This window comes from Chionomys nivalis, chromosome 25 (genome assembly GCF_950005125.1).
Source record: "Chionomys nivalis chromosome 25, mChiNiv1.1, whole genome shotgun sequence".
In the NCBI taxonomy this organism is placed as follows: domain Eukaryota; kingdom Metazoa; phylum Chordata; class Mammalia; order Rodentia; family Cricetidae; genus Chionomys; species Chionomys nivalis.
In genome coordinates, this window is record NC_080110.1 from 31,404,845 (window position 1) to 31,428,143 (window position 23,299).

The 23,299-nt window shown below is 40.4% G+C and overlaps 1 protein-coding gene across 2 annotated transcripts in view; it reads left to right on the forward strand.

Moving 5' to 3' along the window:
- The first annotated feature begins 16,692 nt into the window (after positions 1–16,692).
- Positions 16,693–23,299, forward strand: part of Slc16a7 (solute carrier family 16 member 7) — a 158,038-nt gene continuing 151,431 nt past the window's right edge. For both annotated transcript variants that reach the window (XM_057757616.1, XM_057757618.1), the window contains exon 1: positions 16,693–16,961. The gene's annotated coding sequence lies outside the window, so the exon portion shown is untranslated. The remainder of the gene's footprint in view (positions 16,962–23,299) is intronic.

Genomic DNA, 23,299 nt, shown 5'->3' on the forward strand with positions numbered 1-23,299 from the left:
GTGGCTGGATTTATATTGAGGTCTTTGGTCCATTTGAGTTTGAGTTTTCTGCATGGGGATAGATAAGAATCTATTTGTATTTTTATACATGTTGAAATCCATTTAGCCAGCACCATTTGTTGAAGATGATTTCTTTTTTCCATTGTATAATTTTAGCTTCTTTGTCAAAAACTGAGGAAAATCAGAGAATCATTAGGTCATACTTTGAAACTTGTACTCCACAAAATTGGAAAATCTTAAAGAAACTGACATTTTTCTGGATAGGTATCATATACAAAAGTTAAATCAAGACCAGATAAACAATTAAAATAAACTTAAACCCCTAAGAAAATAGAAGCACTCATTGAAAGTCTCCAACAACCAAAAGCCAGATGGTTTCATCACAGAATTAAACCAGAACTTGAAGAAGAGCTAATACCTATACTCCCTAAATTGTTCCACATATAGAAACAGAAGTAACATCACCAAACTCTTTTTACAAGGCTACAGTTACCATGATAATGAAACCACACAAAGACTCAACTAAGAAAAAGAATTAGAGACCAATCTCCCTCATGAACATTGATGCAAAAGTACTTGATAGAATACTGACAAACTGTACCCAAGAATACATAAAAAAGAAAATCCACCATGGTCAAGTTGGTTTCATCCCAGAGATGCAGAGATTAGAAAACATTAGAAAATCTGTCAAGGTAATCCATTATATAAATACACTGAAAGAAAAAACTGTATGATCATCTCATTAGATGGTGAAAAAGCCTTCAGCAAAATCCAACACCTCTTCATGATAAAGGTTTTAGAGAGATCATTTATACAAAAACATAGCTAAACATAATAAAAGCAATATACAGCAAGCTAATAGCCAATAATAATTTAAGTGGAGAGAAACTCAAAGCAATTTCACCAAAATCAGAAACAAGTCTGTCCACTCTTTCCACCTCTGTTCAATATAGTCCTCAAAGTTCTAGCAAGAGCAATAAGACAACAAAAGGAAATCAAGAGGATACAACTTGGAAAGTCAGACTTTCGCTATTTGCAGATGAGATGAGTCTTTGAAGAAAGAAATTGAAGCCGGGCGGTGGTGGCGCACGCCTTTAATCCCAGCACTCGGGAGGCAGAGGCAGGCAGATCTCTGTGAGTTCGAGACCAGCCTGGTCTACAAGAGCTAGTTCCAGGACAGGCTCCAAAACCACAGAGAAACCCTGTCTCGAAAAACCAAAAAAAAAAAAAAAAAAAAAAAAAAAAAAGAAAAGAAAGAAAGAAATTGAAGAAGATATCAGAAAATGGATAGCTCTCCCATGCATTAGGATAGATAGGATCAACATAATAAAAATGGCAATCTTACCGAAAACAAGCTACAAATATAATGAAATCTCCATCAAAATATTAACACAATTCGTCACGGACCTTGAAAGAACAATATTCAACTTCATATGGGAAACAAAAAACCCAGGATAGCCAAAACAATTCTGTACAATAAAGGAACTTCTGGAGGCATCACCGTCTCTGACTTCAAGCACTACTGCAGAGCTACTACGATAATGAAAAGAGGTCAATGCTGGCTTAAAAACAGACAGATGAACAAATGGTACTCGCTATATCTTTAACCTCAGACATTTATATATTCTTTATCTTCATAACCGTTAAAATTCCAATAGCCTTGGTGAAAGGGATGTGTTAAAAATGCCTCATTTGGGGCTGAACATTCTGTGTTCTCTTATTCTCTGCATGTTGTTCAGTTGTGTATCACTATGTTAGTTACTATCAATTGCAGAAGGAAGTTTCTCTGGTGGTGGTTTAGAGATGCACTGAAATATGGGAATAGCAATAAGCCACTACAAGTTATTTTAATCTCTGCCCACTTAGCAGTATGAGAGTAATAGGGCTCTGACCTGTCTCCCCATGAGTTACTGGCCAGATAATGGTGCCAGGTGTGTTAAATCTTTCTTAGTTACTTTTCTATTGCTGTAATAAAACTCCATAACCAAGGCAATTTATTAACAAAAGCATTTAAAATTTGGGATTAAAGTTTCAGAGGATTAGGACTGAGTATGGTGGAGCGAGGACACAGTGGCAGGAAAGTCTAAGCTTTTACATTTTGATCCACAAGTGTTAGGCAGAGAGATGGAGAGAAAGAGAGAGATGGGGAGACTGAGAATGATATATCTTTGGAAACTTCAAAACCCATTCCCAGTGACACACCTTCCCTAACAAGGTCACACCTCTTAATATTTCTCAAACAGTCAAACAGTTCTACCAACTGGAGATTATGTATTCAAATATGTAAGTCTATGAAAGACCATTCTCATTCAAACCTTTATAAATATCATGAAACAGGTTTTAGATACAATCCAAAGGTGGTTAGCTACTCTCCTAATATCTTTGTCACTACTGTACCTGTGGACATATCTTCCAATACAGACACTACTGTAGTTCATTGGAATCACAGCTGCGTAAGGCTGATGATGACTTTTTTCTTCTGGTAGCATGTATAGCATCTTCCAGTGATATGAAAGCTAATGACTAGGGATGAAAGTTTTAGGTCAGTACCAGTGTGGTTTCATCATCAAGTTCTGTAGGGTAAACAAGAGCAATGACAATAGCCTGTAATGTTTAAGGGTTGATGGAACCCTATAAGTGGAGACTGCTCATTTGTTTCCTGATTGCCAGACCTGAATAATCATACAGAAACTATATTAATTATAACACTGCTTGGCCAATGACTCAGGTGTTTTTCTAGCTAGTTCTTACATCTTGAATTAACCCATTTCTATTAATCTATGTATCACCACAAGTTTATGGCCTACCAGTAAGTTTCTGGTGCCTGTCTCCTTTGGAAGCTGCATGGTGTCTCTTTGACTCCACCTTCTTTCTCTCTATATCTCTGTTAGGACTTCCAGTCTGGGTTTATTCTGCTAAGCCTCTTCTCGAAACAGCATTATTTAGCAACCATGTGTTCTGCACAACACATGTACAGAAGGACATACCACATCAGAATGCCACCTATCAACACTTTTTTTTAAAAAAGAAGTTAACTCATTTCTGGTGATAGGATTTGTATTTTCTAGTATGTGGTATTTTATGGGGGATATTGTGCCTTCATTATAGGGTAGTTTCATTTGAATTCCTTTTAAATATGTATATTTGCATATTTTAGGAAGCCATCTACAGTGGTAAATTGCTATATGGATATGCAAATGGCCTTTAATACTGGTTATCATTCTCCACAATCAGTCCTCTTCCCTGTCAATTCCTCTTCCAATGCATTTAATCCTTCCAGTTCCACTGTGTTCTCCTAAGTGGAAAATAGGTTGTTAAGGGCATACTCTTAATATACACAAAGCAGTAATTAGCATATAGACATCAACATAAGATAAAAGTTGCAGATAAAAGTGACACAACTAAGGAATCTCAGGGAATAATGAGAATAGTGACCCAAGATCAAGATATAAGTCCAGTCAGAGGTGATGGTGCACATTTTTAAACCCAGGCATCAAAAGGAGGATCATGTCAAAAGGATAATGAATTTGTGGGCAGCCTGATTCACATACATAGTGAACCCTTGCTTTAAAAAAAAAATACAAAAACAAACAAAGAAATCCCATCATCCAGAGAAAATTCTTGTGTGACAAAGTAGGAAGACAAACAGGGGTGTACCATGACAGAAGCCAGTGCAGAAGAGTCTCAGTCATAGAAAACATTTGAGAGTCACGTACTAGTGAATCTATTTTACACTCTCCTTGGGGGCTGTTCCCAAACTTTCATAGTCTTTGAAAGATCACTGGTAGAAGAGACAGCATTGGCCTCTACTTTCCCAAAGTTCCTTGCAGAACCTTCCTGCTAACTCTATTTATAGTCTTAGGGATCTGGTCACTGAGCCTTCTCTGCTTTTGTTTTAAGTCATTTTATAGTAGGTCTTTCATGAATATATCAGCTCTTTTTGCCAGAATATGAACACTGGGAGAAAGGCCCTTTACACTTGAAAGGGGAGGCAGAATGGACCTCGGAAAAACTGTGCAACATAGGTCTCTGCAGAAAGAAGGTGCAACCAATGCCTCTGCAGAAAGACTGCAACCAATGCCTCTGCAGAAAGAAGGAGCAATCAATGCTTTTTTGGCTGGCAGGAAATGCAAAGTGGGGTGATTTGCATCAGAAGCCAGTCTGTGCAGGAATAGAAACAGGTACTCAGCTTCTTTACTTGGATGTTATTGTGAGCCTTTTAGCTATGTATGGTCATTGAAGTAGTAGGTTCAAATCTGTTCTTTAAAATATCAAATAGGGAAATAAGACCACACACACAGGAAGAGAGGGACACATAGAGAATTGGAGGCTTAAGGAATTTATTTAAAAAGCAGTATTTTTTTAATCTTTTATAACAATAAAGCACCTAGAAATGGGCAAAGATGGGTTCAGGAGAGATTAAGGGGGTATGAGTATCAGAATAAAGGAACTCGTTAAATATGAGGAAGAAATAGGTGAAGACAGTGGAATATGAAAAATCACAGGGTAAGTTGTATATCCCAGGTTTTATAAATGACAGGTGTTTTCTCCACACTTTGCTTCTCTGAAGCACAGAATCTTTAAACTTAGGTCATAATTGCATTTTCATAGCATTTTAGAGGATCTAATACATCCACAAAAAGTATTATTCCCCTCCTTTTCTTATCTCACTTTTATCCACATTTTATGCCATTGTCTTTTAAGGTCCATTTGTTTTCTTAAATTCCCAGTAAACTGACAATCCATAGTATGTGCTGGCATGACTCTACCACTTTTAACTTTAAGCTTTTAACTTTTGCAACACGACACAAGGCAATTAAATATTATTACATACAATTTATAGACAAATAAATTAAGTCCAGGTTGAAGCTCAGTGTTATAGTTCCTAAGGTGCAGAACTATGGTTCAAACCCATCTATACAATGGCCTTTGGCACTGCCCTCAGATGCTTTTCTGCCTACAAGAAGCTATCCTTGCTCCCTTCCTCAGCAAGAAATCCCTACATTGTTGTCTCATCTGAACTGCTAACCGGGTTGATCTGGAAGCCCATGTGGGTCTTCCATTTCTTTGATCTAGAATTGTCTATGTGAAAGTTCTAGCTTGAACATGCCCTACTTTGCAAAGCCTTTTCAAGCAGAGACAGCTTTTTCCTTCCTCTCTGAAACTATAAGCTGAGAAAGTGTAACCCCGCAGCAGATTTGATGCCAACATAAATTCTGAAATCAGAGTTGCGTGGACTCAGTTCTACTGACTTGCTATGTGATGGAACTTGCCTGCCTCAGCCTCTTTTTATGAAAGATGGAAGAACATCTCTTTGTGTTGATTATGAAGATTGAGTTTAACATGTCATGACACTACTGGGTGTCTATTGTTTCTACTACTGACAGAACATAATAAACTGTTAATAAGTATTTGTAAATAATTTACTTCATCACTGAGATTACGTATTTGCTGGAAAGCATGAAGCAGCCACATCTAGTTAATCATAGAAGAGATGTAATCAGGAATTTTTATCTTATTGTATATTGTGCAGTTAATCATCTACTTTAGGTTTGAACTTGTAAAAAATGCGTTTTATTTTTATTTGATACATTATTCCTATGCATACACAATGATACTCATGAATTCTCAGATAACAGTAGATAGAGAAAATCTCAGTTCAGTTTTATTTCAAAGTTTGCCCATATTATTACAGTATTTCCATCTGTACAATGAAAAATAACTCAAACTCCCTCATTAAGGCTAATTACATTTATAAGATAGAAAATTAAAATGAGAAATATTAAGAATAAATATCTAATAAGATCAATTGGGACTTAGAACTAATTATTTTATGAGTGTTTTATTGTTCTCAATAGAAACAATTTTCTTCACTAAGAAATCACAGAAAATAATTTCATCCAACTCTGTGCTTTCCTCTCTTTGCATCCTCATAAGGAAACTTTTAATGAAGAATGTTCTGACTCCCAGGCAAAGGTAAAGCACATGTGACTGACTCTTCCTCCAGCAATGCAAAGGTATAATAACATGTGACTCACCTACTTTGAGCTAAAGTTCAAAATTGCTCTTTGCTGTCACAACACAGGCTAGATTGTGAAATGTTTCATGAGCTGTACAGTGGCCATCATTGCAAAGCAACCATTACATGTGTACATTTCTTACTTAAAAGTGTTTTCTAGACTAAGAGTCATTGTATTCTAATAGGTGAGACAAGGCATTGCTTTAAAACAAACATGCGTGGGGCTAGAGAGATGGCTCAGAGGTTAAGAGCATTGCCTGCTCTTCCAAAGGTCCTGAGTTCAATTCCCAACAACCACATGGTGGCTCACAACCATCTGTAATGCCCTCTTCTGGCCTGCACGCATATACACAGACAGAATATTGTAAATATTAAAAAAACAAACATGCGTGCCTTTTAAACCCCATACCCACTCTTAACATGTGACTTCTACTTAGCCTTCTCTTTCTTTTGTAATATAACTTTGTATGTCTAGTTTAAATTTATGAATAAAACAGCATTTATAACGTATAATATGATGTCTTGAAACATTTACACAGTATGGGATGATTAAATGTAGTTTATTGACACACATCATAGCACATAGATATCATTGCTATAGTAAGAATCTATAACATCTAGTCTCTTAGTGTTCCTCAAGAATACATTGTCATTAGCTATAATCACCAGTCTATATAACAGGTTTCTTGAATTCTTCCTAGGTGATAAGAGGAGGGCCCAGTTGTTTGTCCCGGCCGCCTGACTAGCATAGCCCTGAAATAACCACACAGAAATTGTATTAATTAAATCACTGCTTGGCCCATTAGCTAATTCTTACATCTTAATTTAACCCATTTCTATTAATATGCATATCACCATGTGGCAGTGACTTACAGGGTGAAATTCAGCACATCTATCTCTGGTGGCAGATCCATGGTGTGCCCTGGCTCTGATTTTTTTCCTCCCAGAATTCAGTTCTGTTTTCTCCGACTATACAAGTTCTGCCCTATCAGGCCAAGGCAGTTTCTTTATTCATTAACCAATACAAGCAACACACAGAGGGGACTCCCACATCAGTTTTTTCTTTTCTTTTTTAATCTTTTGAGCAAATCTTCATAACAACCCTGTTTTCTCAGGATCACTATTCTCCTTCTGTGAGATCCACATTTTTAGATCCAATGAGTGGAGTCTGGGTTGCTTACACCTGGTTGGTTGACTTCAAATGTCTTCTACTTTCTCCCATTTTTGTTACAAATAACTAGTTCTTACATCTGAGCTGTGTCACACCATAGGGATAGGAAGATGATGCAGTTTAGAGACACGATGGGAGGTTTCTTAGACTTTGCTTGCAGGCCCTACATTTTCATCAGGAAAGCTTCCCAGAAGAAATACAACACCATGCCCTCATAAAGGATGAACTGCTGGGGGAGGACCATTTAGAAAAACATTTAAGTCATCCAGGGATGCCTGATTAGAGCTTGAATTAGCATTAATTCAAGTTGTCTGAAAATAAACTTTTCTATTTTTAACAACCTCTTACTGCAAGCTCTAGGGTGGAGGTGTTTCCTGTTAGATGGACTTAGCAGATAATGAAGCAGTAAGCCATCGAGACATAACAGTTACAGGGAGAAGGTGGGCGATTCGCCCAGCGGTACTAAAGTTGAGATATAAATTCATCCTCATTGTGATCCCTCAGTGCAAGGGGGGAAGGACTGAGAAACCTGGAGCGGCAACCTCTGAGAAAGGAGCTAGCTTGACTGATTGGAAATGGCAGAAGTGAAGCCCCGAGCACAGCAGCATGGGAGCTGGATGAATACAGCATGTGGAGTCGTGATGGAAACTCCTCAGGTGCATGTCAGAGCCTGCTGGATTGTCCTGAGACTTTCCCAAGGACTGCTAAGGTGCTACCAAATTGGAAACATGCCTGTGCGATGGAATAACTTACCAAGAGAAAGAAAAAGAGCTGTAAGAATTTTTTTTTTTTTTTTAAGATTAGGAAAATACAAAAAAAAAAAAAAAAGAAAAAAAAAAGAAAACCTAAATCCCTAGTTGCCAAAAGCTGGATGTGGAGTTTAAGAGCTGATGGCCGATCAGAGTACTGGTTCCAGGGATGTGATTTACCATAACTCAAGACTATACACCTACAATGTTTGAATGACCTTCGAAGGAAGACAAACTTCAAAAATCCTGATTTTTAATATTATTAAAAATATTAAAAATGAGCCTGTTTCACTTATAAAGGAGAGCATACTATTGTAAGAATAAAAGGCACATGCATGAGTGACTTAATCCACAAACAGGTATAGTCCACTTCCTATGGTATAAGATGAGTAAGAGTCTAGAAACAGAGAAGGCCCTGTAAATAGTACACTTAGCTGGTCAAATATAAAATGTGCATGTAGTAAAATGTGCAAGAACGAATGGTACATGTTGTTCAACCAACCTTGTAGGGTCATGTGATCAATGTCTGGGATCAGTATGGGGTTTGGTGAAATGTTCTTATTTCCTCATGATGCATCATAAATTAAAGAAGACTGAAAAGTTAGCATGGTTTTGAAGAACACCTCCAAACACTCATTTCTCTCTTTTGGATATAAAGGTCGTATGGTTTTTATATTCTCTTCAGAATGATATAGAAAAAGGTTGATTTTTCCAAGCACTGACGATAAGCTGCACACTCATGGCTGAGCTAACCTACTGACACCATTCCACTCGATGGAAGTACTGAAGGCTATTGCTTTGCTGAGCTTGTAGTAGCTTATAATAGTTCCTCAAAAATGATCCATTTTCTGTAGGAGTGAGTTCAGTGAAGTGATATTTATTAACCTGAGATCATCACCCCTGCTTGCTTTAGACCGATTAGAGTGGCCCTGGTCTCCTTAGCTCTCCACAGTCCCCATCACCATGGGGGTATTGTTTAGCTTTACCAAGTTGACTAAAGAGGGCGACCTAGATTCAGAGACTTCATTGTGGTTTTTCTCACTATGATGACTTACCTAAAATTTTTTTAAAAAAGTAATTTTATTCATTATTCAGTGTGACAGTTGCTTTTACTCTTGAGGTTATTGCCTATTTGTGTCTTCTAAGAATCTATTAACTGAAACTCTACCTCATACTGGGGACGCTTATTTGGAGCTAAAGGTACAGGAAGCTAATTCAGTATAGATGAGGCCATGAAGGTGACGAATATTAGTATTCTCCAGGAAAACACAGAGCTTCCCAGCAGGGTCTTTGTGAGGACCCAACTAGAAGCTGGCCATCTGCATATCACAATTCCGTTTCTTATCAAGTCCCTGGCCTGTGGGCCCACTGTTTCTGCATTTCTGTCAGAAATAAGTGTATATTATTTAACTCACACAATCTATTGCATTCCACCAAGCAACCTGAGAAACCCAAGACATCAACATGCCAGTCTTATGGAAGAATGGTCACTAAATGAATGATCGAAAGAAGAAGCCAGCTAGCTGAGTTGGACCTTGGCCATATCACACTTACTGTTTAGAACCCAGATACCCAAAGTCTACATAGGGAAACGACAAATCACTGGATTTCTAGGTGCCTTTATCAGTTTGCACACTTATCTATTTGCTATGTGAGTATGCCTTCTCCAAACACATGGGCATAGGTAGCTTCAGGGAAAGATTGTAAAAATCGCTTAAGTATAACTGTCCTGGTCTTGTAAAATTGTTGCTCCTGGTAACCAGTCATCTATGTAGCAATAGTATTCTAGTTCTAAAACCTGGTTCAAGGTGGAAAAGGTGAGAGTTTCTAAGTGTTAGAAGTAATATTTATATTGCATAGTTTTATAAAAATTTCCTGGGCATAAAATATGTGGATTTCCTTCTAACATTTTCATATGCAAATGGGGTGACCATACACTTCTTTTTTTTTCCTTTTTTATTATTTAAAAAAATACCAATACAAATTCCCCCTCCCTCCTCTTTTCCCAGTCCCCTCCCTCTCCCTCCACAGACCCCCTCTCCACCCCTAAGGCAGTGCCATGCACTCCAGCTTGTGGAAATTCCAAGGCCCTCCCTATTACGTCTAGGTTGAGCAAGGTTTACATCCAAAGAGAATAGGATCCCATGAAGCCGGTATATGCAGCAGAGACGCATCCCAGTGCCACTATCAGTGGCCCCTCAGTCTGCCCCAGCTGTCAACCCCCTTCAGAGGGGGTTGGTTGTTCCCATGCACATTTATTTCCAGTCCAGTTGGAGTTGGTGAGCTACTATTAGCTCAAGTAAACTGTCTCAGTGGATGACCCTTTCATGGTCTTGAATTCCTTGCTCATACTCCCATTCCCTCCACTCTTTAAGATACCAGCCCACTTGGGCATGGCCTCTTACATTATAAATGCCAATGTAAAGTGTGTGCTAGGCTAGCTCTCTCTTCTGACTTCTGTATTCAGTTCCTCTTCCCCATTCGTGCAGAGGACTGTGATCCTTGAGTCTACCCCTAAATAAATAACCCTTTATTATACTCAATTCTCAGATAGTATGGAATTATTTTGCAGCATCCATCATCATTTTTCTTTATGTATATCCAGCCTCAGATAAGTTATTATAACAACAGAAAATTCAGTAAGTGTCAAGTTCTACTTTTTTTTTTCATGAAAGCAGCATAACATCTTCCATCACATATCTCCTAAAGGCCAAGTTAGTTATTCTACATTTGGAAGCAGATTGCACTGTATTCAATAGGTTCTGTGAGCATGCTCTTATACGGCAAGAGGGATTTTAAAGATCTAAGATCACAGACTTTAAAGGAGAGAGGCTATCTATATAAATTCAGTCCACTCAAAGAAGCCCTTAACAGATGTTTTGATGAAAGAGAAGGCAAAGAAATTCAAAGCAGTAGACAACCTGAGGGTCTGTAGTTTTGTGAAGATGGAATGCAATGTAACAAGGAATTTGGGCATCTTAAGAGAGCTGAGTTGCTACTATTCAAGAAGAATTAAGCCAGACAGGACAAGGTGGTGGTGCACACCTTTCTTTAATCCTTTAATCCCAGCACTCAGGAGGCAGAGGCAGGCAGATCTCTGTAAGTTTGAGGTCAGCCTGGTCTGCAGAGCAAGTCCAGACCAGCTAGGGCTACATAGAGAAACCGTGATCCTGTCTTGAAAAACAAACTAGCAAAGAAAGAAACAATAACAACAAAATGAAAATAATCAAGAAAATAGGGAGTAGAGGCTGGAGATGTAGCTCAGTTGGCAGACTGCTTGACTGGCATGCTTGAAGCCCTGAGTTAAACACCCAGATTCACATAAATCTGAGTATGCTAGTTCAAGCCTGTCATCACAACACCTGGGAGGGAAAGGCACTTATTAGAAAGTACACCCATAGCAGTGGGGGCATAGCTCACTGGTAAAAGTGCTCACCAAGAATTCTAGAAATTGATACCTAAATTAGTAGTGGAAGACCACAAGTCCAAGGTTATCCTCCATTGCAGAAAACCTTGTCTCAGAAAATAAAGCAGCAACAAAAAATAGCAAGGACATGAAACCCTATAAACTCAGGGAAACAAAACCTGTTAGACGGTGTGAAGAAGCTTGGCAACAGACTTTCCTTCAGATTGTGAGACCCAGAGCAGAAAAAGCAGCCAAACTCATCCAGACTGCTGCTCACTTACAGCAAAGTAAGCTCATAGATTGTGATATTAGAAGTCAGCAACTCTGTGGTCGTTTGTTACATTAGCAATAGCAAACTAATTCTGACTTATGATTCCCGTGTAGACAGGAGAATTTGTAGGACAGTAATTTCTCAGTCAAGGCTTACCTTTTCCTTGTTGTTGAAAAATAGGCCATGGTATACCTCCTCTCTGAGCAAGTCGCCATGCTCCGATAATCCTAAATCACATGGAAAAATCATGTTTAGATGACCCTATTGCAATCCACATAGACTGAAGACGTTTCATTGTGTCCATACTTTTGACATTGTGACATGGCCTTGTCATTTATAAAGTTCATGCTGAAGAAAAATCCAACCAAGTAGGAAAAATAAAGAAATAGAAAAAAAGAAAAAAAATCATGTATTAAGTAAGTTGATGCTTTTGTGTTGAGTTACATACATAGATGTCCTAGGGTGTAAGTTGGACATTCCTGTATGATATTAGCCTATGTTCTTATTCTCCATTCTGACTAAGATTCTACATATCACAGAGTAGGCAATCAATTGATTCCTATTTTGCAAACAAAATCAATAAACATCATAAGATCACTGCTAATTTTACTACTTTTGGTTTTGTTTGTTTGTTTGTTTGTTTGGTTGGTTGGTTGGTCGGTTTTTTTTTATGGACAAATAACAATAAGAGCAGAAATGGAGGAGAAAAATGTTCCTTCAAATAAATGCAGATACAATCTTTAAAGGTCCCATACCTGGAGTGGGGAAGAAATGAATTTCTCTCTAGTATAGTCAAGGGTCACAGCTTTATTCTACAATTATAACTTGATTGAGTGACGGGGGATGAAAATACATTTGTACATTCTACTCCCCAGTCAAATCCCTAGCTCCTACATGACAAATGCTTCTCCTTATGGTGAACCAAAGATATCCATCTTATCTTAATATGAGATTTATTTCAAGTATGATGACACTAAAGTGATTGATTTTTCTATGAAAACTATGCCTGCATTATGCAACTGTCCAATTTGTCCATTAAAAATGATTAATGAAACAAGCTTCCATTGTCTTATTTCTGATGGACTATTTCCTAAACATGTACATATGTCATATTTAATAATACAATCTTTTATTTCTATGAAAAGGTTTATAACTTACAAAGCAATTCCATTTACATTATCTGGTTGACATTTCTTAGTTACCAAGATAGCTTATATCACTTATGAAGAACGTATGCTTAACATTTGGCTTTTGCCCAAGCTGTGTGTTAGGAGTACATGTGTACACCTAATACATTTTCAGATACTTACTGGAAATTGTATTTTTAAAAATGAAACATGAGTTTTATTTTGCACATTAAAAAAACAAGTCAATAACACATGTGTACAGAATAATTGTATTTACACAATCATAGGAAATAATAATAAAAGTATTTCAAGTATATAAAACATAGGAATTGTTTTGTGCTTTCTTCATATCACAGAATACTTCTTTCCAAAAAAAAAAAAATGTCCAAGCTACTGACTCATACCTACACCTACATATATATAGGAAGAACCAGAACCTGTGAATAACAACAACAAAATGTTTATTTATTTATTTATTTATTTATTTATTTATTTATTTATTTTTGGCTTTTTGAGACAGGGTTTCTCTGTGGTTTTGGAGCCTGTCCTGGAACTAGCTCTTGTAGACCAGGCTGGTCTCGAACTCACAGAGATCCGTCTGCCTCTGCCTCCCAAGTGCTGGGATTAAAGGCGTGCGCCACCACCGCCCGGCAACAAAATGTTTATTATGGTGAGAGATAATTTAAAAGTCCCAAAGACATACAGGTGTAACTTGAATTGGAAGGAAAATGTCCTAAAGAGGTAAAATCATGCCGGGCGGTGGTGGCGCACGCCTTTAATTCCAGCACTCGGGAGGCAGAGGCAGGCGGATCTCTATGAGTTCGAGGCCAGCCTGGTCTACAAGAGCTAGTTCCAGGACAAGCACCAAAGCTACAGAGAAATCTTGTCTCGAAAAACCAAAAAAAAAAAAAAAAAAAAGAGGTAAAATCATGGTCTTTGGGAGAACTTAGAGAGGGATGGATTGCTACGAAATACTGGATGGGATACAGAGTTGATGACCTACTGTCTGTGCCTGGGAGGGGCACACAAATACAAGCTACAAAAGGTGGGGAATGAGAAAAGAGAGAAAAAATATAAGAAGTTAAAGGCTGACTGAGGATGAGAATGGAGGCAAAGAATCAGAGCCTGAAGTGGGCAGCTGTGGGTGTGGACAGTCGGATTCCATAAGTCTGCACAGCCTAGGAATTCACTAGTTTGTTTCTTTGTGGGACGTGAGCTGCTAGAGAAGCAGATCCCATTTTATTTTTGCCTGTTTTTTTTTTCTTAAACCATTGTTATTTTAGGTTATGAGTAATGAAAATAAAGAGGGGACAAAGTGTTCTGAATTCTCTTCATATGTGTTCTCTTCTCACTGAATTATATTTTCTCCTAAAGCTCTGAATAATATTAAGTAACAAATTACATGATTATATACATTAAATAACTGAACTTATTCTTAGTACATTCTACTTTCAGATTTCTTTGTAATCCAAACAAATATTTACATACAAAGCCTAGCTATAGCAGCAAAGCAATTCAGAAAGAAATTCTCAATTATAACCCAAGGGAGGGAAGAAAATTAGATTCAGAGGTTTTTTTGCGGGGGGGGGGGTGTTGGTTTGTTTGTGATCCTGGGAGTTTAGCATATGGTATTGCACTAGGCAAGCTTCATACTGTTAGGCTACACTCTCAGCCTTAAGGCAAAAATAGAATTTTTTTTTTTTTAATTGGAAGCAGTGGGTTTTTAACCTGTGGGTGGCCATCCCCTTGGGGGCTGCATATCAGACATCCTTCATATAAGATGCTTACATTACAGTTCATAAGAGTAGCAATACTACTGTTATGAAGTAACAATGAGGTAATTTTATGGTTGGGGGTCACCAGAACACGAGGAGCTGTATTAAAGGTCATAGCATTAGGAAGGTTGCGGACCTGACTGTTTGGAAGCATTAGCTCACTAGTAGCTCTTGATGCCCCTGAACTCACTTTGTAGCCTGGAACCTCCGGTCTTCCTGCCTCAGCTGCACCACCAAGCCATCCTGGATTCATTTTTAAATACTGGAAAAGCAACACCATAAAAGCATGCTATGCTTTTAAAATGTCTAGTGATGACCTTTGTAAGCTCGGTAATGGATTAAATAAGACAAGAGACTGGAGAAAGAATGATATAAAAATAAAACATACAAGAGAAGGGAAGGGGAGAACAGATTAAATTCAAGAACTGTATATTTTCTTGTGCTTCCTCTTCTTATAAAAGAAATAAAAGTGATGCATGAGCAAAAAATCTTAATAACAAATAACCAAGAACATGACCTTGCTATGTCTTTATATTGTTTTCTTGAATGCTTGTCACTCTTTTTTTGGCAACGAAATTTACAATCTTTGTTAGATACTCAATTTCTACCACCTACAAATGTCCGTTTATGCTGATTTTTTTCTCCTCAGAAAACTGTTCATTTCTAGAATGTTCTGCCTTAACTTTTATTTTTAAAATTATAACGTTCTTTAAAAAAATGTAACATTTGTTATTATTATTATTTTGTGCATATTCCATGTGTACATGTGTGTACATGGACATGTTTGCCAGGGGTGTGGAGGTAAGAGGGCAGCTTGAAAGGGCAGCTCCTCTCTGCCATGTAGAGGCCACTTAGGTCACGTGAGTTGGTGGCAAGCATCTTTACCCGCTGAACTTTTTGGCTGCCACATTTGGAACCACTTGATATTTTTTGTTTGTTTGTTTGTGGGATTTTTTTTTTTTCCCCAAGACAGGGTTTCTCTATGTAACAGTTCTGATTGGTTTGGAACTCACTCTGTAGACCAGCCTGGCCTCAGACTCACAGAAACCCACCTGCTTCTGCCTCCCAAGCACTGGGATAAAAGGCACATGCCACCAACACCGCGCGTAATTTGATCCTTTCAAATTATCTTCCAATTACTTTATATATTGTCGTGCTTAAGTCTTAGGGAAACAATATTCCTCTTTTGTAATTGCAGAAGTTGATATTCAAATTCTGCCTTTGCATACAGACTGACTAGTTGGGACTAAGTAAGATGTTATGAACGTTATCCAAGAGGTACCACCTTACTGTGTCTGTCTACAAGTGTGTATAACGTGAGGAATTGTAGGACTGCATCTAATGGAGTATTGCATTATGAAATAAGGGGGGGAAAAGCCAGCTATACGGGCAGAAAACTTGGACCAAGTTTTCAAATCAAGCACTTACTCCTCCACACAGTTTTTGTCTAAGTAGAGAGTCCCACTTAAAGATACTAAAGAAAGCCAGTCTTGGGAGTTGTCCAACCCTTCAATTCCAACCCTTCCTCTTTTTAGCTTCCCCAAGGAGGGCATGTTAGGGGAAGAAACCAAATCGACATCTGTGGGGATTGCCGTTATTATCCTTAGCATTCTTTGTCAAAAACTAAATCCTGTCTTCAAAATGTAAATAATGTGAGTTAGAAACAGGAAAGAAATTAGTTACAATCGACACCCCCACCCCCTACTCTGTCACCGCTGGCCCCGGAACTCTCAAACTTTCAGTGTCTTATTGCACTGTTTTCTGTTCCCCCTTTGTCTTACATGGGGGGATTTGGCTCTGACCATAATCTCTTTCTCTATCCTCAATCAGGCCAGCACTCCCTTCCCTACAGAAATCCTAATGAACGAACGATTGAAAGGAGGGGTGATTCACACAGCCCCTTCTGCCCTAGCTCATAAAGAGGTCTTGCTCTTTTCTCTGCCTTCTGCCGGCTCCTCTTGGCATCCTTATCTAGAGATTGCATAACAGCCTAGGTCTCTCCAGCCCTACCTCACACCTGCCTCTTCAGGTTGGGCGCCAAAGCACAGGGCAAGGAGCTAGTCTGGGCGGCCCAGCCACCACAGATCGCTCCTGGTCAGAGCTAAAATCCGAAGTGGAGTGTCGGGAGCCACAGAGCCGGCGCCGACAAGTGCCAGCCGCGGCGTCCTCAGGAGCATGCTCAGTGCGCCTCCCTTCCCCGCGCCCCCAGCCCGCGCCCTCCTCTCGCGTCCTCCCACGCACCGCACCCAGGCGCGCTCCCGGGCACCCCAACCCGCCTCTGTTCCCGCACCTCCCCTCCCCCCAGGCCTCGCCAGGCGAGGACACGTCAGGGGACATAAATAAATAAATAATTCCATTCAGCCGGTGACAGCGAGGCGAGGCGGCTGCAGCTGGGCGGGGGGACCGGGAGAGCGGCGGTGCGCGCACCGGGTGCCAGAGTCAGGTAAAGGCGGTGCTCCCCGGGAGGACGGGAGGAGGAGGACGAGGCGGGAGGAGGGCGAGTGCGGCTACCCAGGGACCGCAGGCGGGTGCGGAAAACCCGCAGCCCGGCTGCCAGCCCGCGCTCGCCGTGTGTCGTGAGCCCTTATATAGACAAAAATCCCCAAGTCGAGAGGGCGCGGGCTCGGGCGGAAGCTACCAGGTCCCTGAGGTCGCAGGGTTCACGCCACCAACTCCACAGCTGGTGCCACTCTGGTCCGGGCATGGCAGGACGTCAAGTGGGCCCTCCAGGCGAGTGCTCCCGCGCTGCTCCCCAGCATCTTTCCCGGACCCACATCATCCAGGGTGGTGTCCTTGCAGTGGGTGTGGATGGGTGGGGAAGTACGTGAAGGGAACAGCTGCTCTTTCAGCAGAAGACCTGAGCCTGGGAAGAAGGGAAGGTGTTTTGTTTAGGTCCCCAGGAATCCTAGGTAGAGACTGCTGGCAAGGTGGATGCAGGAGAGGATTGTGGCTTGGCCTAAGGGTTGTGGTATCTTGCAGGAGCCTGAGAAGAGCCTGCACCACCCTGAGGTCCTCTGGGCTTTCTGGGCCACTACACCACGCTGGGCTTGCCAGTCTTGGCCAGGTCGCACAGGTGGCTGTGAGCCTCGGAGGATGCTGCATCCCTTCTGGCTCACTGTCCCTTTCTACTTCTGCTAGCTGAGAGGACAGCAGATGGCTTTGGGAGGGGTGGTAGTTCCCTAGGCATCTCTCATTCCTGTTTGGACTACTCTTGTTACAGTTCGGGAAGTAGTGCTTAGGCAGGCACACAACACACAGACACACGCATACACACACACACACACACACACCAATTTCTCTGCAAGTGTTTCTTTAACTTACTTTGGTTGAGAAATAAGAGTGGGCCACCTTGAATGAGGGCTGTCTAGTAGCAATTCAAAGCTAATCGTCCATGTCCTCCTCCCTCGTCAAACCACCAAGAAATGCAGCGAAAGAATAAAAATAGCTGGGAATGACGAACATGACCCTCAAAAGCCCTGGCAATAGAAAATCATGGGCACACATGCCCTTTGCTAGCACTCCAGACTTCAAGGCTGAACCCAGTCAGCACAGACGGAGGAAGCCTTTCAAGGCCTGATCAGGTTCCAGCGACTGCACACTCTGTCACCGCAACCTTAAAGGTGTGCATTTAAGGGGGCGGCAGGAAAATCAGCGTTGGGCGTGGGCCCTAGAGCAAAGACGAGAGTTGAACGGGGTAAGTCACATGAGGACAAAGAGACGATCCTAACTCCATGTTCTGCTCCTGAGTGCTGCGCATTAAAGTCCATCTAGATGAGAGGGTAACCGATGATCCCAGGGACAGGGAAGGACATGGTGACACAGGGAAGCTAATGTGTGGTGTGCTGCCACAACTCACGGATGCTCACATTAACACTTCGTAGCTACAGACCGCTCTTTCCTTCTGAGTTGTTTGTTTACTAACAATCTGCATTTTTGTAGAGTAGCAGAGGATTAAACTTAGGGCTCTATCATTGCGCAATGATTTAAAAAATCTCTACTTTTATTTTGAAGCAGACTCTTGCTAAGTTAGCTGGACTGGCCCTGGATTCTCTGTGCAGCATAGGAAAACTTCACACTGGCCCTGTTCCCCAGGGACAGGGATTGCAAGCATGCACTGCCCTTCTCTGATGTGACCTGCAGAGTCATCAACAGTTTCTTATATACAAATTAGGGCACACTCCTATCAATTCCATGTTCCTAGGCATACCTGTTTCTTTGATAGCATCTGTCCTGTGTTTCAGACTTTCATCCTTCCTACCCGTATGGAAGGTAGAATGACTTCAAAATTGCTCCTTATCCAGAATTATATTTTTGGACTCATGAAAGGGATGTCTCTAGATGTTTCTTTTGATTCTGTGCTCATTCACCAAACACTTAGGAGACATTTGTATGACAAAGGGAAGCTAAATATAAAGTCAGTAAGAGCCAGATACCAAGATTATTTCCTCGGTGGCAGGGATTATTTTCCCCGCACAAAATTATTTTGTTCAGAGAGACTACCATTGTACACATTTTTATCCTTCAAAGTCTGCACAAAACTTCCCAAAGGGAAAGGCATCATAGTGAGAATCACTAAAAGTGAAAGTAAAGAGGGTCTGGAGAATTGTGATCTGCAAAGTCCAGATGCTGGAACTCTGTCAAGCAGCAGTGGTCGCCAATGCAGTCCATGCCACAGTAGAATATCCTTAGCGTCTTTAGAATGCTGTCTTCAAGCATGTTGCTATTCTTCTTTTAGCATGTAAGAACCCTATAGAGTAGATTGGTCTATACTTCTATTTACAGACGTGTTTAGGCACAGTTATAGGGCTTACTCTATCAGCAAAGTCTGTTTAGTGTTGCTCTAACAATATGTGATGCTGTGTTACATATTTGTAAAAAGACATTAATTAGCCTCATGATATAGATGGCTGGAAAACCCAAATGCCATGGTACTGGCGTCTTCTCGGTGTTTCCTGGAAAATGATAAGATAGCAATGTAGTAGGTTAAGCAGGCACATGCCAAAGTGGCCGAACATGTTGGGTGGTCTTAAGTTTTATCAAAGTGCTCTCCTGGTAACTAACCGAGTCCCACTTGGCCTAACTGATCTCATGAGAAGTGTCACTCCTGTATGAGTGACTTCGGCACCTCTCAGCTCGATAACATTTTGTAAGCGTTTCAGGCTCTACATGTGTGTTGTTGGGATTCAAGTTATAGCAGCTACTCAGTGACAGAACTAGGACACACAGGCCGCCGGATCATAAGATCTGTGTGATACAAGCTCTGCCCTGTATGACATTAATCAAGAGCAAATACTTCTTTGTCTGTGGTGCCCTTTGGCGCCTGGCACGTAGTTCTACTGAAGGGCAGATTACAGGAAGACTAACGTCAAGAGCAACAGACGTGGATATTGAGGGAGAGGAGGAGAAGGAAACGAGCAAAGATCACACTAAGCTCCCATGTCTCCAGCTCTAATTCAGGCAGGAAGTACCACAGGGATTCTGCCCTCAAAGGCAGGAAAGCTGAAATCTTTGTGTTTAATTGAGCCATCTAGTTTGTGAGACTTATTTGTGCGAATTAGAAAACTGTTTTCTCTTGCATAGGGAATTAGCAAAAGGAGCACATATCCCATGCTAGCAGAGTGAAGCCCACTCTGAGCAGAAAGGAGAGCTAGTCACACATACACAATACTCCTTTAGGGGCTGGATTTAAATGGCTTTTAAGATGGAGCAATTAGCTTTTCTTTATGCCATGTGAGAGCTGAACTTCTATAATATTTTTACATCCAAGAGGACAATAATGATGTGAAATGTCATAAAAGATGCACAGCAAATACAATGTCGTGCGACAATTGCAAAAGATGTTCTTCACCGCCTTTATCTCCCTTCCTAGCCCATCCTCCAACCTATTTCAGGGGTCAAGGCCCCTCCTGTTCCCATGACTTGGTGCCATCTGTCTTCATCAGGCCTCTCTTGACATTGACCTGGGAGTCTCTTCCACCAGACATTCCCTTTTCCCTTAAATTCTACTTATTTGGGAAGCATTCTGTTTGTTCACCTGACTTCTTGGTCTTGAGAACAGAGATCATATCTGACTGATCTAGGAAGCCATATGGATGGGAGAGAGCAGAGGTCAAACTAGGTGATCTGAAGACTAGCCTGTCTATATTATGATTTATTGGTTCTTTAACCAGTTAGCACCAGTTGTCAAACATCTTCAAATCTCAGTTTCTTCTCCATAAAATAGAAGAAAGAACATATTATATGTAGCTTATAATGACCAAATGCAATACTATTTAGAACTAACACGTGCGTAGAAATAATTTAAGGTGTGCTAGCTAGCCAATATTAATACTGGCTTTGCATTTAACAGGTCATTTCCAAATTCACTGGCTTCTTTATCTTAACTGATTGGAAACCCCAGCTAGGTGCCTTATTGGTGGCACATAATTAAACATTGAACACACTGATTTTATTTTTGCATCCTGCTTTGTGGCAGGCTTTCTGAGCAGGGTCAGCCAGGAATGCATTCCACCATTCCAGCATTGGGGAGGTAGTGACAGGGTAATCGAAAGCTGCATGGCCAGTCTCAAGTTCATAGCTGTTCAGAGGCCATCCTGGTCTACACAAGACACTTCTATAATGATTAAAAATAAAAGAAGCAGCAGCAGCAGAAGAACATTTGGATCAATATGTCAGGAAAAGCATTGGGAAATGTCTGTATAGTGTCACTCAATGAGTAGTAGAACATTTAAAAGAATTTCAGAGAGAGCTTTTTTTTCTTACTTGGTCACTTAAGTGTTGAGCTCAAAGGCCAGTTTGCCTGTTTGAAGATTGGGTGTTTAACACCCACCATACAACAGAGCAGCCTGACAGATGATTTGTAGAAGAGTAAATATTAACAGCCCCTTCCATCTGTAATTATCAGTAAAGACATGGGACTGCTGTGGACATGAACTGAAAAATAAAAATATTAGATTAGAATGAAAACATCCCAGGGTTCCACCCCTAGCACTATAAAAGATGGAAATAATTAATTACAAATTAAACACTGAGCTTAACAATAATAAAAGTATTCCAGGTAGGGCTGGAGTAATTTATACTTGGGTTCGCCAGAGACCTTTCCAATATATTCATATGTATCAGTACTGATAAACGATGCACATATTTTGTAAATAATTTTCCTGACCTAATAATAAAACCATTGCCAGCACCTTCATTAATATTCATGGAAATCTCAAAGGAGTTTCTGAAAAACCCCACAAGTTTCCTGAGTGGCAGCTACACTGTGCTGAGGGAGTTTTTATTTTTCTTCTTTTTTTCTTTAGTTTTCTTTTCTGTTAAAGGTGTTGTGCAGTTTATTGGTAATTCCATGGCAGTGTTCATGTGGTTTAATTACAGAACGCAGTTACTCATATTTGGCAACAGCTGTCATAAATACAATAACTTTCAATCAAAAGCAAAATGTTTGTTTAGATAAAAACTTATACAAAACACTGGTAGCCTAAAGAAAACTATTGCAAACCCTTGCTCATTTCTTCACTAATTATAGTGTGAAACTATTTTTATTCTTCATTAGATTCTATTTAAAGCAGTTACCTGGCACAATTGTGTATTGGTCAGACATACTCTGCTGAACTGAATTCTGAAGCAGGTACCTGGGAAATGAAATGTATTCATGTAACTCACAGTCTCAAAAGTTTGTGTATTGGTGGCATGGCGGGCATTAGTTTCTCCTCATTGAGGGTGGCATATAGTGGCATATTATGGTGGGCATTTTTAAAGTGCAAAGGGGCACAACCCAGAGAGGGACTAGGATTCTGTAATCTTAAACCCATATCTATCATCAGTAACCTAAGGACCAAGAGACCATATTTTAAAGCAATGGCCTGGGTTAGGGATGTAGCTCCGTTTGTAGATTGCTTTACATGCCTGAAGCCCTGGGCTCAGTTCTCAGCCCTGCATTAAAGGGGTGCAGCGGTGCATGTAGAAGTAACCAGAACTCTGGGCCTTCGTAGAAATGTACATGCTTCTGCTGGACGGCTAGCTCCCTATGCTGCACTGCTGTCACCTCCAGCACTCTGTGGTCCCTTACCCTGTTTCTCCTTCCTTCCTCTTCTTTTTCTTGCTCTCTTACTGTTTCCACATCTCCTTCGCTGGCGTCACATTCATCTTGACATTTGAAAGACCCCCTTCCTCCTTTCTTTGTTATACATCCGAAATACACATGCAGTTAGATGCTCTTCCTGCAGCGGCCCCACCCCCGCAACCTGCAGACAAGTAATAATGATATCGGCAGTTCCCACTACCTGTGTCCCCAAAGCATATCACTGGGAACAGCTTTCCTAGGCTCACCTCTTACTGTCATCCAAACCAAATCAAAGTACTGTTTCTGTGCCCTCTTCATCTTCATTTTATCCCCAACATCATGTCTTGGGTCATACTACCCCTTCAGCCTGAAATCCTGTTACGTTCTAGTATTTTTGTTCCTAGTATTAATTTTACAGTGAGGATCAAGCTTAGACTCTACATTCACATTTTGTCTTACCTGGGATAGGTCAGAGAAGCTTTCTAAATGACTGGATGTAGGCGAAGGCTGCTTGTTCATTTGGCCACACAGACCCAAAATAATTACACAGAAGCTATATTAATTACAACACTGTTTGGCCTGTTAGCTTAGGCTTCTTATTAACTAACTTAACCCATTTCTGTTATTCTGCATATTGCCACAAGGCTGTGGCTTACCAGGTAAAGTTCCGGCATGTGTGTCCCTTGGCAGCTGCATAGCACTTTTTCTTGACTTTG